The following is a 16899-nucleotide window of genomic DNA, read 5'->3' on the forward strand; positions in this document are numbered from 1 at the left end:
GTTCTGGTTAACTTTTTAGAATAGCTTATATAAAATCAAATTCTCTACTTTTCCAAATTTATATTTGGAGATCATTCGGGTCTTTCTCTAATCCATGTCCCCTACATGCGAAAATAATATTTTTCTCCAATTTTTATTACTCAAATATTTTATGCTTTTGAGAGTGTATTTTTTTTTGGCTGCATTGGGTCTTCATTGCTGCACTTGGGCTTTCTCTAGCTGCGGCGAGCAGGGGCTACTCTTCATTGTGGTGCACGGGCTTTACATTGTGGTGGCTTCTCTTGTTGAGGAGCACAGGTTCTATGTGTGCAGGCTTCAGTAGTTGTAGCACGCAGGCTCAGTAGTTGCAGCATGCAGGCCTTAGAGCACGTAGGTAGGCTTCAGTAGTTGTGGCGGGGAGGCTCAGTAGTTGTGGCGCACGGGCTTCGTTGCTCCGAGACATGTGGGATCTTCCTGGACCAGTGATCGAATCTGTGTCCCCTGCATTGGCAGGCAGATTCTTAACCACCATGCCATCAGGCAAGTCCCAAGAGTATATCTTCTATATTATTTTATTTATTTTTTTGGCCACACAGTGTGGCCTGCAGGATCTTAGTTCCATGGCCAGGGATTGAACCCATGCCCCTGCAGTGGAAACGCAGAGTCCTAACCACTGGACGGCAGGGAATTCCCCTATTTTATTTTATTTATTTATTTATTTATTTTATTTTTTTAAACACATCTTTATTGGCGTATAATTGCTTCACAATACCGTGTTAGTTTCTGTTGCACAACAAAGTGAATCAGCCATATGCATACACATGTCTCCATATCCCCTCCCTATCCCACGCCTCTAGGTCATCACAGAGCACCAAGCCGATCTCCCTGTGCTATGCTGTTTCCCACCAGACAACTATTTTACATTCAGTAATGTATATATGTCGATGCTATTCTCATGTCGCCCTCCCACCCCATGTCTTCAAGTCCATTCTCTATGCCTACCTCTTTATTCCTGTCCTGCAACTAGGTTCTTCAGAACCATTTTCTGTTTTTAGATTCCATATATATGTGCTGGCATACAGTATTTGCTTTTCTCTTTCTGACATACTTCACTCTGTATGACAGACTCTAGGTCCATCCACCTCACTACAAATAACTCAATTTTGTTTCTTTTTATGGCTGAGTAATATTCCATTGTATATATGTGCCACATCTTCTTTATCCATTCATCTGCCAATGGACATTTAGGTTGCTTCCATGTCCTGGCTATTGTAAATAGTGCCGCAATGAACATTGTGGTGCATGTTTCTTTTTGAATTATGGTTTTCTCAGGGTATATGCCCAGTAGTGGGATTGCTGGGTCACATGGTAGTACTATGTTTAGTTTTTTAAGGAACCTCCATACTGTTTTCCATAGTGGTTGTATCAATTTACATTCCCACCAACAATGTAGGAGGGTTCACTTTTCACCACACCCTCTCTAGCATTTATTGTTTCTAGCTTTTTTGATAATGACAATTCTGACCAGTGTGAGGTGATATCTCATTGTAGTTTTTTTTTTAATTTATTATTTTATTTTTTATTTTTTATTTTTTTGCGGTACACGGACCTCTCACTGTTGTGGCCTCTCCCGTTGCGGAGCACAGGCTCCGGACGTGCAGGCTCAGCGGCCATGGCTCACGGGCCCAGCCACTCTGCAGCATGTGGGATCTTCTCAGACCAGGGCATGAACCCCTGTCCCCTGCATCGGCAGGCGGAGTCTCAACCACCGCGCCACCAGGGAAGCCCCTCATTGTAGTTTTGATTTGAATTTCTCTAATAATTAGTGATGTTGAGCATCTTTTCATGTGCCTCTTGGCCATGTGTATGTCTTCCTTTGTGAAATGTCTATTTAGGTCTTCCACCCATTTTTTAACTGGATTGTTGGTTTTTTTGATATTGAGCTCCATTAGCTGTTTGTATATTTTGGAGATTAATCCTTTGTCTGTTGTTTCATTTGCAAATATTTTCTCCCATTCTGAGGGTTGTCTTTTTGTCTTGTTTATGGTTTCCATTGCTGTGCAAAAGCTTTTAAGTTTAATTAAGTCCCATTTGTTTATTTTTGTTTTTATTTCCAGTTACTCAAGGTCAAAAAAGATCTTGCTGTGGTTTATGTCAAAGAGTGTTTTTCCTATAGAAGTTTTATAGTGTTTCGTCTTACATTTAAGTCTTTAATCCATTTGGAGTTTATTTTTGTGTATGGTGTTAGGTAGTGTTCTAATTTCCTTCTTTTACATGTAGCTGTCCAGTTTTCCCAGAACCACTCATGGAAGAGGGTGTCTTTTTTCCATTGTATGTTCCTGCCTCCTTTGTCATAAATTAGGTGCCCATATATGTGTGGTTTATCTCTGGGCATTCTAACCCATACCATTGGTCTACATTTCTGTTTTTGTGCCAGTACCATACTGTCTTGATTACTGTAGCTTTGTGGTATAGTTTGAAGTCAGGGAGCCTGATTCCTCCAGCTCCGTTTTTCGTTCTCAAGATTGTTTTGGCTATTCGGGGTCTTTTGTGTTTCCATACAAATTGTAAGATTTTTTTCTTCTAATTCTGTGAAGATTGTCATTGGTAGTTTGATAGGCTTGCACTGAATCTGTAGATTGCTTTGGGTAGTATAGTCATTTTCACAATATTGATTCCTCCAGTCCAAGAACATGGTATATTTCTCCATCTGTTTATGTCATCTTTGATTTCTTTCATCAGTGTTTTATAGTTTTCTGAGTAAAAGTCTTTCGCCTCCTTAGGCAGGTTTATTCCTAGGTATTTTATTCTTTTTGTTGCAGTGGTAAATGGGAGTGTTTCCTTAATTTCTGTTTCTGAATTTTCATTGTTAGTGTATAGGAATGCCAGAGATTTCTGTGCATTAATTTTGTATCCTGCAACTTTACCAAATTCATTGATTAGTTCTAGTAGTTTTCTGGTGGCATCTTTAGGATTTTCTATGTACAGTATCATGTCATTGGCAAATAGTGACAGTTTTACTTCTTCTTTCCCAATTTCTATTCCTTTTATTTCTTTTTCTTCTCTGACTGCTGTGGCTAGGACTTCCCAAACTATGCTGAATAAGAGTGGAGAGAGTGGACATACTTGTCTTGTTCCTGATCCTAGTGTAAATGCTTTCACTTTTTCACCACTGAGCATGATGCTTGCTGTGGGTTTGTCATATATGGCCTTTATTATGTTGAGGTAGTTTCCCTCTGTGCCCATTTTCTGGAGAGTTTTTCTCATAAATCGGTGTTGAATTTTGTCAAAAGCTTTTTCTGCATCTATTGAGATGATCACATGGTTTTTATTCCTTAATTTGTTAATGTGGTGTATCACATTGATTCATTTGCATATATTGAAGAATCCTTACATCCCTGAGATAAATCCCACTTGATCATGGTGTATGATCCTTTTAACGTGCTGTTGGATTCTGTTTGCTAGTATTTTGTTGAGGATTTTTGCATCTATGTTCATCAGTGATATTGGTCTATAATTTTCTTTTTTTGTGATATCATTTTCTGGTTTTGGTATCAGGGTGATGGTGGCCTCGTAGAATGAACTTGAGATTGTTTCTCCCTCAGCAATTTTTTGGAAGAGTTTGAGAAGGATTGGTGTTAGCTCTTCTCTAAATGTTTGATAGAATTCGCCTGTGAAGCCATCTGGTCCTGAACTTTTGTTTGTTGGAAAATTTTTAATTATGGTTTCAATTTCAGTGCTTTTGGTTGGTCTGTTTATATTTTCTAATTCTTCCTGGTTCAGTCTTGGAAAATTGTACCTTTCCAATAATTTGTCTATTTCTTTGTGGTGGTCCATTTTATTGGCATATAGTTGTTTGTAATAGTCTCTTATAATCCTTTGTATTTCTGCAGTGTCAGTTGTGATTTCTCCTTTTTAATTTCTAATTTTATTGATTTGAGTCCTCTCCCTTTTTTTCTTGATGAGTCTGGCTAAGGGTCTATCAATTTTGTTTATCTTCTCAAATAACCAGCTTTTAGTTTTATTGATCTTTGCTGTTCTTTTCTGCATTTCTCTTTCATTTATTTCTGCTCTGATCTTTATGATTTCTTTCCTTCTACTGACTTTGGGTTTTCTTTGTTCTTCTTTTTCTACTTGTTTTAAGTGTAGTGTTAGATTGTTTATTTGAGATTTTTCTTGTTTCTTGAAGTGAGATTGAATTCCTATAAACTTCCCTCTTAGAACTGCTTTTGCCTCATTCCATAGGTTTTGGATCGTCTGTGTTTTCATTGTCATTTGTTTCTATGTATTTTTTAAATTTCTTCTTTGATTTCTTCAGTGATCTCTTGGTTATTTAGTAGTGCACTCTTTAGCCTCCATGTATTTGTGATTTTTACAGGGTTTTTTTTCTGTAATTGATTTCCAATCTCATAGCTTTGTGGTCAGAAAAAATGCTTGATATGATTTCAATTTTCTTAAATTTTCCAAGGCTTGATTTGTGACCCAAGATGTGATCTATCCTGAAGAATGTTCCATGTGCACTTGAGAAGAAAGTGTATTCTGCCACTTTTGGGTGGGATGTTCTATAAATATCAATTAGATCTATCTGCTCTATTGTGTAATTTAAAGTTGTGTTTCTTTATTTTCTGTTTGGATGATCTGTCCATTGGTGTAAGTGGGGTGTTAAAGTCCCCTGCTATTATTGTGTTACTGTCGATTTTTCCTTTCATGGTTGTTAACATTTGCCTTATGTATTGAGGTGCTCCTGTGTTGGGTGCATAAACATTTATAATTGTTATATCTTCTTCTTGGATTGATCCTTTGGTCATTATGTAGTGTCCCTCCTTATCTCTTGTAACAGTCTTTGTTTTAAAGTTTATTTTATCTGATACGAGTATTGCTACTCCAGCTTTCTTTTGCTTTCCCTTTGCATGAAATATCTTTTTCCATTCCATCACTTTCAGTCTATATGTGTCCCTAGGTCTGAAGTGGGTCTCTTGTAGACAGCATATATATGGGTCTTGTTTTTGTATCCATTCAGCCAGTCTGTGTCTTTTGGTTGGGGTATTTAATCTATTTACACTCAAGGTTATTATCGATATGTATGTTCCTATTACCATTTTCTTTTTTTTTTTTTAATAAATTGATTTATTTATTTATTTTTGGTGGTGTTTGGTCTTCGTTGTTGAGTCTTCATTGCTGTGCATGGGCTTTCTCTAGTTGTGGTGAGCGGGGGGTTCTCTTCGTTGTGGTGCACGGGCTTCTCATTGCTGTAGCTTCTCTTGTTTTGGAGCTCAGGCTCCAGGCATGTGGGCTTCAGTAGTTGTGGCACTTGGGCTCAGTAGTTGTGGCTCACAGGCTTAGTTGCTCTGTGCCATGTGGGATCTTCCCAGACCAGGGCTTGAACCTGTGTCCCATGCATTGGCAGGAAGATTCTTAACCACTGTGCCACCAGGGATGTCCCCATTTTCTTAATTGTTTTGGGTTTGTTTTTGTGTGTCTTTTTCTTCTCTTGTATTTCCCACTTAGAGAAATTTCTTTAGCATTTGTTGTAAAGCTTGTTTGGTGGTGCTGCATTCTCTTTGCTTCTTTTTGTCTGAAAAGCTTTTGACTTCTCCACCGAATCTGAATGAAATCCTTGCTGGTTAGAGTAATCTTGGTTGCAGGTTTTTCTCTTTCATCACTTTAAGTATATCCTGCCACTCCCTTCTGGTCTGCAGAGTTTCCACTGACAAATCAGCTGATAACCTTATGGAGATTCCTTTGTATGTTATTTTTTGTTTTTCCCTTGCAGCTTTTAATATTTTTTCTTTGAATGTAATTTTTGTTAGTTTGATTAATATGTGTCTTGGTGTGTTTTTCCTAGAGTTTATCCTATTTGGGACCCTCTGTGCTTCCTGGACTTGGGTGACTATTTCCATTCCCATGTTAAGGAAGTTTTCCCCCATAATCTCTTTGAATATTTTCTCAGACCCTTTCTTTTTCTCTTCTTCTTCTGGGACCCCTATAATTCGAATGTTGGTGTGTTTATTGTTGTCCCAGAGGTCTCTGAGGTCGTCTTCAATTCTTTTCATTCTTTTTTCTTTATTCTGCTCCTTGGCAATTATTTCCACCATTTTGTCCTCCAGCTCACTTATTCGTTCTTCTGCCTCAGTTATTCTGTTATTGATTCCTTCTAGTGTATTTTTCGTTTTGGTTACTGTGTTGTTCATCTCTGTTTGTTTGTTCTTTAGTTCTTCTAGATCTTTGTTAAACATTTCTTGTATTTTCTCAATCTGTGCTTCCATTCTATTTCCAAGGTTCTGGATCATCCTTACTCTGAATTCTTTTTCAGGTAGATTGCCTATTTCCTCTTCATTTATTTGGTTTTGTAGGTTTTTACCTTGCTCCTTCATCTGTGATCTATTTTTTTGCTGTCTCATTTTTTGTTTTTTTATGAGTGGGATTGTGTTCCTGCCTTACTGGTTGTTTGGCCTGAGGCTTCTAACACTGGAGTTTTAGGCTGTTGGGTAGAGCTGGGTCTTGGTGCTGAGATCAGGAACTCTGTGAGACCTCACTCCAATGAATATTTTCTGGGGTCTGAGGTTCTCTGTTAGTCCAGTGGTTTGGACTCAGAGCTCCCATCGCAAGAGTTTCCACCCAACCCCGGGCTCACAAATCAAGATCCCGCAGGCCGCACAGGGTGGCAAAAAAACAAACAAACAAAAACAATAACAAAGTAAAAAATAAAATTATACTAGGAAACTAACAGATATGTTAGAAAGAATGTAAAAATAAAAATGAATCAACAACTGGAAGGTACATCAGTACCAGAATAGTAAAAAAGAGGAGGAGGGAAAGGAAAAAAAAAGGGGGGGGGGACTTGGCTGTGGAGAGCGGGGCCTAAGCATGGGCGAGGTTTGGACGGTGGGCAGGGCCAGTGCTCAGGACCCACAGGGCTGGAAAAGGCCCTGGGGCTCTGTGGGGTGGGGCTTAGGCTCAAGGATCAGACGGGGCCCAGGCGTGCCTCCACCCCAGGTCTCAGAGGGCAGGGGACCTCACCTGGTAGCCCAGCAGGTTTCCTGGGCTCGAGTGGGTTGGACAAACTCCCTCCTCTCCTCTCCTGCTCCTCTGGCCTGGGGTCTGGGAGGGCCCCTCCCACTTGCCTCTCCGGATCTCCCCAGCCTCCCCCCTATGCCTCCAGGACCAATGTTGGAGGGGAAGGGGAAGGGGGAGCCTTGGAGGGCAGGGTACTGGCCTGGGAGCTCAGCAGGCTCCCCACGCCCAGGTGGGCGGGGCAATCGCCCTCCACTCCTCTCCTGCTCCTCCCCGACGGCCCCTCCCACCTGCCTCTCCTGATCTCCCCCGGCCTCCCTCCTATGCCCCCAAGGACCCACGCAGTCTGGAGGGGGCTTGGAGGGCAGGAGATCGGCCTGGGAGCTCTGTAGGCTCCCTGGGCCCCTAGAGGGTGGGGCAATTGCCCTTCGCTCCTCCCCGAGGGTCCCTCCAGCCTGCCTCTCCTGATCTCCCCAGCCTTCCTCTTATGCTCCCAGGGCCGACGCAGCCTGGGTGGGGCTTTGGATTGGGGGTACTGGCTTGGGAGCTCAGCAGGCTCCCCAGCCCGAGTGAGCCAGGTGATCGCCTGCCGCTCCTTTCCTGCTCTTCCCGGAGAGTCCCTCCCACCTGCCTCTCCTGATCCCCTCCACCTCAGGGGTGCCAATCCTGTCTGGCCTCCACTTCTCCTCCTCGCTCTGTCTCCCTACATCCTACCGGTTCACTCTGGGGTTCCTCCCATCCTTTTGGGGGTCAGAGTCCCACACTAGCGTCCAGCAGGCGCCCTAGTTGTGGGGAGAGCTAACTCTGCATCTCTGCACACCGCTATCTTGACTCCTCCTTTATTTTTTTAATTTATTATTATTTTTTTTGGCTGCGTTGGGTTTTTGTTGCTGTGCACGGGTTTTCTCTAGTTGCGGCAGAGTGGGGGTTACACTTACTTGTGGTGCACGGGCTTCTCGTTGCAGTGGCTGCTCTTGTTGAGGAGGACAGGCTCTAGGTGCGGGCTTCAGTAGTTGTGGCTCATGGGCTCTAGTGCATAGGCTCAGTAGTTGTGGTGCAGGGGCTTAGTTGCTCCGCGGCATGTGGTATCTTCCCGGACCAGGGATCGAACCTGTGTCCCCTGCATTGGCAGGTAGATTCTTAACCACTGTGCCACCAGGGAAGCCCCTCCTCTATGTTATTTATTTTTATTTATTTATATTTTTTTGCAGTACATGGGCTTCTCACCGCTGTGGCCTCTCCCGTTGTGGAGCACAGGCTCCGGACGCGCAGGCTCAGCGGCCATGGCTCACGGGTCCAGCCGCTCCGCGGCATGCAGGATCCTCCCGGACCGGGGCACGAACCCGTGTCCCCTGCATCGGCAGGTGGACTCTCAACCACTGCGCCACCAGGGAAGCCCCCCTATGTTATTTTAAAATGGAGTAATCCACAAGTTCAGAAAAGTAAAATAATAAAAATTTAAATAAAGTAGTTATATCTTAACTTTTTTAAAATTAATTTTTATTGGAGTATAGTTGCTTTACAGTGTTGTGTATACCTTAACATTTAAAGTGAATTTTTTGTTATTCATTCAATCATTAATTTAACAAATATCTATGAAGTTCCTACTATTTGCCAGGCAGTGTTTCAGACCTGGGGAGCAGCCGACAAGTTCTCTGCTTGCATTATGGTGAGAGAACATGACAGTCAAGAGAAATAGGGAGAGGATGGATAAGCAACATAATAGAATGTTTCATTTTAGCTAGTGATATGTAGTATGAAAAAAAAATACAAGTTTGGATATTTATTGATTTGAAAAGATCTTTAGAGTATAGTTGACCCTTGAACAACACAGGTTTAAACAACACGTGTCCACTTAGGTGTGGATTTTTCAGTGAACATGTACTACAGTACTGCCCAATTCGTGGTTAGTTGAATCTATGGATGTGGAACCGTAGATACAGAGAGATGCCTTCAAGTTATGCACGGATTTTGACTGCACAGAGGGTCGGTATCACTAACCTGAGAATTGTTCAAGGGTCAACTATATACTGGTAAATGAAAAATGAGAGTTGCAAAATAATGAGGTTTTTGGGATCTCAGTTTTAGGGATCTCAGTTTTAGGCATATGTAGGTGTCTTACCAAAAAATGTTGAGAAGTATATACACTAATATATAAGTATATAAGATACTGAAAAAAAAAAAAAAGAGAGAGACCATTTGAATTAGGGATCTATTTCCCAATATTAGGAACAAAGAAAATAGGAGGAGCTGAGTTCTCTGGGACCTTCAAAACATCTATCAGATTTTATGGCCACCTAGGGAGAAATTTTTCCTAATGGTCTGGAGCCATACTGACAAAAATTATTGACAGGGTGATAATTTAAGATCTCTTGTTTGCATTAATGTGTTCCCCTGCCCACTTCTATGGTCATTTTTTTTTTTTTTTTAGCAGTGCTGTGCAGCTTGTGGGATCTTAGTTCTCCCACCAGGGATTGAACCCGCGCCCCTGCAGTGGAAGCACAGAGCCCTAGCCACTGGACCACCAGGGAATTCCCTATGGTCAAATTTTCATATTACCTGAAGAAATGCTTTGCAGGTAGTAGGTGCTTCATAGCTATTTGCTGCAAATTGGCAGGAAGGAATGTATGAACTTACTATGGAATGAAAAACAGATGTCACTATTTTGGAAATGTAATCAAACAGCTTTTGAGGTACCAGGAAGGAGCATATTTGCAAATCAGGAAATACTCAACCCCAGGAAGCATGTGCTAGTATGCTTTTGGTCAAAACATCTTCATAGAAAGCCCTGGGTCACATTTTTACTTTGGTGACTATTAAAATTTTTAATCTGTCCAGGGAATTTATTTCCAAAATGACATTCTGAGTGACCGCTTCCATTCAGAGCAAGCTGGGTTTCGTGATAATTGCCTTTGATGTCTGTTCTGTGGCCTTCCTCCCTCTCCTAAACCGTGTAGCTGTCAATTACGGTGGGATGCTGCGCATAACAATGGAGACTACTGCCTCAGTAAAGGCGGTATCCATGGTGCCAGAGGCTGCAGGCACTGCTGAAGGCTATACTGAGTGCAAAGGGAACTTCCAAGTGTTTGCTTACACTGAAATATATGATTTTCCTTTCTAAAACCTATGCCCATCGTCACATGGTTTTGGGTAGCAGTTTCATCTCAACTCTTCACAAGCTGTGGGCAAAGTGATTCTTAATATTGCAAGGCTGCATCTGGAGAATTCAGAGGGCAGGTAGAGAAAAAAGATCATCCCTAGGGTGTTAACAGTGCCCCAGGGGCTGTTTTTCATAAACCATTTCCGCCTTCCACAACCAGCATCTTTCTTGAAGGATTAAGATGTTTTACCACTACCAGAGAAAGGAACTAACATTTACTGAGTAATGATTATGGGCTGTTGGCTGTATGGATCAGTTTTAATTCTACCTTATTTAAGAGGTATTATCAATCCACTTTACAAATGAGAAAAATGAGTCTCCTTTAGGGTGTATACTCAGATTTCTTGACTCTAAAAATCATGTTCATTCTACTTACAAGGAGCTTTGAGAGAGTAGGGGACGGGAGTCAAGATTACTGGGTTGTTTGGGGCAGTATGCTCAGTAAATGACACCAGGACAGTGCTTCACAAGGATGAGCATAAAGTAGTCTAATCCAACATATTAGTTTAATTATATTGGAATAAAACACTCACCTTGAATGCATCCTGATTTGGGGGAAATAACTGAAATTTTAAGACAATTGAAAGTGCCTCTTTATGAATTTTTAAACAGTTTAATAGGTGTCCTGATCCCCAGCCCATCACACCTCTACAATGAGTCAAGGATCAAGGACTCCTTTTTCAGATCCTAATGCTCCAGGTTTCCACTCTTGGCCATTTCCCAGTAAGATAAAGGAAGATGCCAGCCATACTGGGATAAAGTTGTACTTTGGGCTCCCGCTGACTTCCATAATTCATCACTTTTCAAATACGCCCATGTTAGTGTAAGCTATGCTCATCATCATGAACTTCTCAATGTCTTTCTGAGCCTACCACCAACATTATTTAAAATTGACAAAATGTTTCCTAGACATGAAATTAAAATGTACTCACGGGTTTCCCTGGTGGCACAGTGGTTAAGAATCCACCTGCCAATGCAGGGGACACGGGTCCGAGCCCTGGTCCGGGAAGGTCCCACATGCTGTGGAGCAGCTAAGCCTGTGCACCACAACTACAGAGTTTGCACTCTAGAGTTGTGATCCGCAACTACTGAGCCCCTGTGCCACAATTACTGAAGCCTGCGCGCCTAGAGCCTGTGCTCTGCAACAAGAGAAGCCACCGCAATGAGAAGCCCTCGCACTGCAACGAAGGGTAGCCCCTGCTTGCTGCAAATAGAAAAAGCCTGCGCACAGCAACGGAAGACCCAATTTAGCCAATAAATAAATAAATAAATAAAATCTATAAAAAAAGAAAAAAAAATGTACTTGCAAACCTGACAAATAGAGTTGCAGGTAGAAGTGGATACAAATAATTCCTTGAAACCCAGAAGTTCATAGAAAGGAAATTTAAAAGTTATCAAACTCTTGGGACTTCCCTGGTGGTCCAGTGGTTAAGACTCCCGCATTTCCACTGCAGGGGGCGCGGGTTCAATCCCTGGTCGGGGAACTAAGATCCCCATACTGCACAGCCAAAAAACCAAAACCAAACAAACAAAATTATCAAACTCTTGATTGTGTGGAATAGTATAAGAACAAATTGTCATAGAGAATGCTAGGTTGTCTACAAGCAGTGAAAGATGAGTTCTTTAGAAATAGAAAATGTTTTTAAAAGTAGATACCATTGATTCTGGAAGGAAAAAAAGAAGATATGGCAAGAGAAGCCATTTCAAATCTTCTACTTGAATCGTGTTCTTGGAGATGACTTTTTCCCAGGGCTGAGTCTAAAATAAAGAATGTGTCTTTTCCATTGTCATTATTTAAGTCCTACTTATGAATATGAAAGTCCAGCTCTCTGAAAAAAGTTGAATACTTTAAAAGGAGCTTCAGCTCTTTAGCAAGTCACTGGTATGAGTATATCACATGTCACAAATTCTGTTTTGAACTTAAAATCTGATTTTGAAAAAATCTGATTTTGGAAAAATTTCAATGGTAGATTTAGTTTTAATTTGCCCTGCTTTAAGAGATTTTGCACAGAAAAATTCGCCTGAAGTTTTTCTAAGTTCCTTTTACCTCTTTTATAACAGTGCCTCTTAAATTTTAATGTGCATGGACAGCTTGTCAAAATGTAACTTCTGATTCAGTAGGTGTGGGTTGAGTTTCAGATTTCGCATTTTTAACAAGCTCTCAGGTGATAACAGTGTTGCTGGCCCATGAAATACATTCTGTGTGAGACTTTAGATCACAGAATTCTTAAAACTTGGTGGGACCAGTTCTCAAAAGCAGGGACTAAATGGAAGACTTTTTTTCATAAGGGGACATTTAAGAATGAAAAGAATATGAATAGAAACTATCTTAAACCAGGACTCAGTGAGGGCTTTACTGTGGAGAAACAATGATAGGTTTTAAACAAGGAGGAACTTGGTTAGATTGGTTTACTATCACTCCTTTCTTGCTAAGTAGGAGTCTACATTAACAACACTTAACAACACACAAGCCCCCACTGGGGGAAGTAGCCAGAAAACTGCAAAAAGGCCCTAGCGAAGTTTTTCTTTCTCCCTCCCTCATGGCAGTTATATGCAAGTTGAGAAATTTCATCAAGCATAGGATAATAAACTTTGCTCAAGATACATATGATCTCAAAGTTACAAACTCCCAGGGCTTTACAGTTTTGTAAAATACAAGAAAAATTATTTAAGGAAGCTTTCTGGATTCCATAACAAACTGCAACATCTTTCCTCTGATTCTTTTTAAGCCTTGATATCTTTGCAGTATATTCTCATAGGGTCATCATGAGACAAAACCATATAGTCCTTGGGAATTCCCTGGTGGTCCAGTGGTTAGGACTCTGTGCTTCCACTTCAGGGGTCACAGGTTTGATCCCAGTTCAGAAAACTAAGATCCTGCAAGCCCAATGCCTGCTTTCATCATGACACTTAATACCTTGTATTTATAAATCTCTTTATATAAATCTCCTTACTTAAACTGTCTCCTTGGAAAAGATAATAATAAAGGTAACCTTTATTCATCACTTACTATGTGAAGGCATATTCTAAATACTTTTTATCATTACAACAGGCTAATGAAGTAGATGCTGTTATCCACGCCCACTTATAGATGAAGAAACTGAGACAGAGTTGTAGTAATTGCCAAAGTCATTGAGCTAGTTAGTGAAAGGGCTGAGATTTGAGCCCAGGCAGTCAGGGTCTAGAACCCACATTCCACTTCAGCAGAAGCTTCCTCAAGTATTGCTCTCAAGAATTCTATAACATAGCACAGTGTGGTGGGTACCAGGCATCTAATCTTGTTGGATTTCACTTTGGTGCGATCATCAGGATCCTGCTAGGAACGTAATTATTGTTTGTAGAGTCTAAACCTCTTCCAGAAGTCTCAGGTACCTCTGTGGTATAAGTTTTCTACTTGTACTGTCTCCACATCTTCAGCTTCCATTTACCCTTTAACCCATTCACATCCAGCCGGGCATCTGTCCTCATCATTCCACACTAAGCGACCTTTTTAAAGTCCTGGCTGTCTTCCTTGTTGCCATATCTAATACATGCATTCTACTCCTTATCTGACACAGCCTCTCAGCAGCATTTGACCCAGCCCTCTATTTTCCCTGACACTAGACTGTTTTGTTCTCTGATGTCTCTGTTCCCTCTCCTGTCTCCTTTGCTACCTCTTCATCCTCTGTGGGTCTCTAAATATTGGAGTTCCAATTTGATATTGTATCACGTCAACTACTCTGTGTCAGTCTTTATTCCTTCTCTCATTCTTTTCCCCACTCCTTCATCCCTCTCTGTTTATCCTCATGACTGTAAATACCTTATTTTTAAAAAAATTATTAGTTTTATTTATTTATTTTTGGCTTCATTGGGTCTTTGTTGCTGTGCACGGGGCTACTCTTCGTTGAGGTGTGCGGGCTTCCGTTGCAGTGGCTTCTCTTGTCACACGGCATGGGCTTTAGGTGCCCGGGTTTCAGGAGTTGTGGCTCCTGGGCTCTGGAACACAGGCTCAGTAGTTGTGGCACGTGGGCTTAGTTGTTCCACAGCATATGGGATCTCCCTGGAGCAGGGCTCGAACCCGTGTCCCCTGCATTGGCAGGTGGATTCTTAACCATCTGCGCCACCAGGGAAACCCTGTAAATACCTTCTTGTTGATGCAAATGACTCTCAAACTTACATTGTCAACTCAGGCCTCTTCCCTGAACTCTAAGCTTAGAACTTCCTTAACATCTCCACTGGCGTGTTTCATGGGCATCTTAAACCTCGCATGTTCAAAATTAAACCTGATTGTATTGTATAAGAAGAAAAAATAAGCACCATAAGCTGTGGAGACTGGGCAAATCTTGTGCCAAAGAAAAGGTCTTTTCTCACATGACATTGACTACAAAGAGGAAACCAAGGGGTAAGGAAAATGATGTTTATTAGATACTTGCCCAAATTTAAAATATGACTCCCAGAGGTGTGTGTGTGTGTGTGTGTGTGTGTGTGTGTGTGTGTGTGTGTGTGTGAGAGAGAGAGAGAGAGAGAGAGAGAAAGAGAGAGAGAGAGAGAGAGATTTGTTTAACTTATCAGCAAGGGAACTGGCAGACAATAAAGCTGTTTCAAAGACCATTTGAAGAATACAGATTTGTAAAGTCAGCCAGGAAAGACATGCTAAATAAATTTGCTAGGTGACAGACACAACTAGTTAATGTCCTACAGGGCACTAAAATTGTAGCCATTTGGAGGTATTGTTTCAGCTGGAGAGGAATCATTTGCCCCTCTATCAGGCAAAAGTCTTCACATTAACATGTAATTACCCAGAGCCTGGGCCTAATCAAAATAAAATAGCATGACAAAAATTGGCCATTTCCCTAAAGAATTAAATCATCCTTGGGTGGGCCTGTTAAGATAGACCTGAAGTGTGACATTGGAATGATACACAACCTTCTTTTTGCCTTATTTCCATGTTTTGGATAATTTTTCTTAACAAGTATCAGAATCTTTACACACTTTTTTCTTTTTTTTTTTTTTTGCGGTACGCGGGCCTCTCACTGTTGTGGCCTCTCCCGTCGCGGAGCACAGGCTCCGGACGCGCAGGCTCAGTGGCCATGGCTCACGGGCCCAGCCGCTCCACGGCATGTGGGATCTTCCCAGACCAGGGCACGAACCCGTGTCCCCTGCATCGGCAGGCGGACTCTCAACCACTGCGCCACCAGGGAAGCCCAACACACACTTTTTCTTGAGCACACAGTTTATAATAAATGGACAGAACTGGGATTTTTATTCCAAAGCTCACATTTCTTCTACCATATACCATTGACACATACCTTTTATTTAGGTTGCTTTATTTATCTTATGACAGGAGGTCCTGGTAAGGAATGCGGAACTAACAAGCTACCATCAACCAGGAGAATTTGGGAAAGGTCAAAAGGAGACAGGAGACGCCAGTCCATATGTCCTACCAACCTTCCAGAACCCTTCTGGCTGGAATCCATCTTAGCTGAGCGATATGCGCGCCACCAAGAAGGATCCTGAGTCAGAGTGATTGGCCAGAGACAACCGGGAAACTAACCCCAATACCATAAAACCCAAGACTGCGAGCCACGTGACAGAGCAGTTCTCCTAGCTTCCCTTACCCTGCTGCTCTCCGCCCGGGTGCCCCTTCCCGATAAAGTCTCTTGCTTCGTCAGTACATGTGTCTCCTCGGACAATTCATTTCTGAGTATTAAACAATAACCCACTCCTGGGCCCTAGAAGGGGTCCCCCTTCCTGCAACAAAACGACAAAAATAATACAATTTAGTAATGAGTTCGATGAACTGTATTCAAGGGAAAACCATCCCTGGATTGGGGAGTACACTGCCTCACAGAGAGTGGAGCACTTTTCCCAAGGAATTTTGGGCTACAGTGAGTTTTACAGAGCTTAGAAGAGGCAACAGGAAACAAAGCAAGATTGCCTAGGAGGTCAGCGATTTCTTTATAAGTCTAGAGGGTCCTATTTTCCAGGGTAAGGTGCGCTAGCTACAGCTCAGCTAGAGGACTGTGATCTGTGTGTGTTAGGTTTCCTTGAGAGTGCGGCGTTTCCTGGAAGTGCAGGCTGACTCAGGTTTAGATTTGTGACCTGGGCCGAGCTGCTGGGGCGGCCTCCATTTTCTGGGTCCCCATACATGAATTATCTTTATCCATACTTCCTATACAGGGGATATTGTGAGAACAAAGTGAGTCTGTGTTGGTCCCACATTCCCTAATCACTGAACGTCATTTTTTCTTAACTGTTCCTTGACGTTGAGTAATCAATGTCACCACAGCTGTCTGCATAAACCACCAAGAGTGACCACATAGTTGTCTCTTTTTGAGTTATATTACATGTTAAAAATAAACTTGAAGAAGTTCCGGGTTTGTTTTATTTAAGCTGGGGACTGTTACTCATTTAATAGCTTCCGAATATAGAAAGCAAAGATAACAGTTTATATTCACTAAAACAATTATATGGAAGGTGAGTGAGTGGTGAGGTAATTCGATTGACTTTCAGTCTGAAACCTCTGGATCTTGGAGGGTGGTGGTTGACAGTTAAAGGAGCTAGCTTTAGCTTTCAGTTTCTTTTCGGAAGAAGCTGGTGTGGCAGGCCTTCCCTAGGATTGTGATCAAGGATCTCTTCAAATAGCACCCTCTATTTTATCTTCTACCCTGTCTTTCTGCACCCTGTAGATTCCTTGGTACCCACAAAACATTCAGTTAGTCATCTCCTTATTTTCTCTCCTTTTACAAATTATTTTTTCATCCCAA

The 16899-nt window shown here is 41.7% G+C and overlaps 1 long non-coding RNA gene across 1 annotated transcript in view; it reads left to right on the forward strand.

Annotated features, from left to right (window-relative positions):
* LOC137223755 (uncharacterized) overlaps positions 1-16423 on the forward strand; it is a 241897-nt gene extending 225474 nt beyond the window's left edge. The window contains exon 12 of the long non-coding RNA XR_010943037.1: positions 15477-16423. This is a non-coding gene — a long non-coding RNA (uncharacterized lncRNA). The remainder of the gene's footprint in view (positions 1-15476) is intronic.
* The last annotated feature ends 476 nt before the right edge of the window (positions 16424-16899 follow it).

The sequence above is a fragment of the Pseudorca crassidens genome, chromosome 4 (assembly GCF_039906515.1).
Source record: "Pseudorca crassidens isolate mPseCra1 chromosome 4, mPseCra1.hap1, whole genome shotgun sequence".
NCBI classification, from domain to species: Eukaryota; Metazoa; Chordata; class Mammalia; order Artiodactyla; family Delphinidae; genus Pseudorca; species Pseudorca crassidens.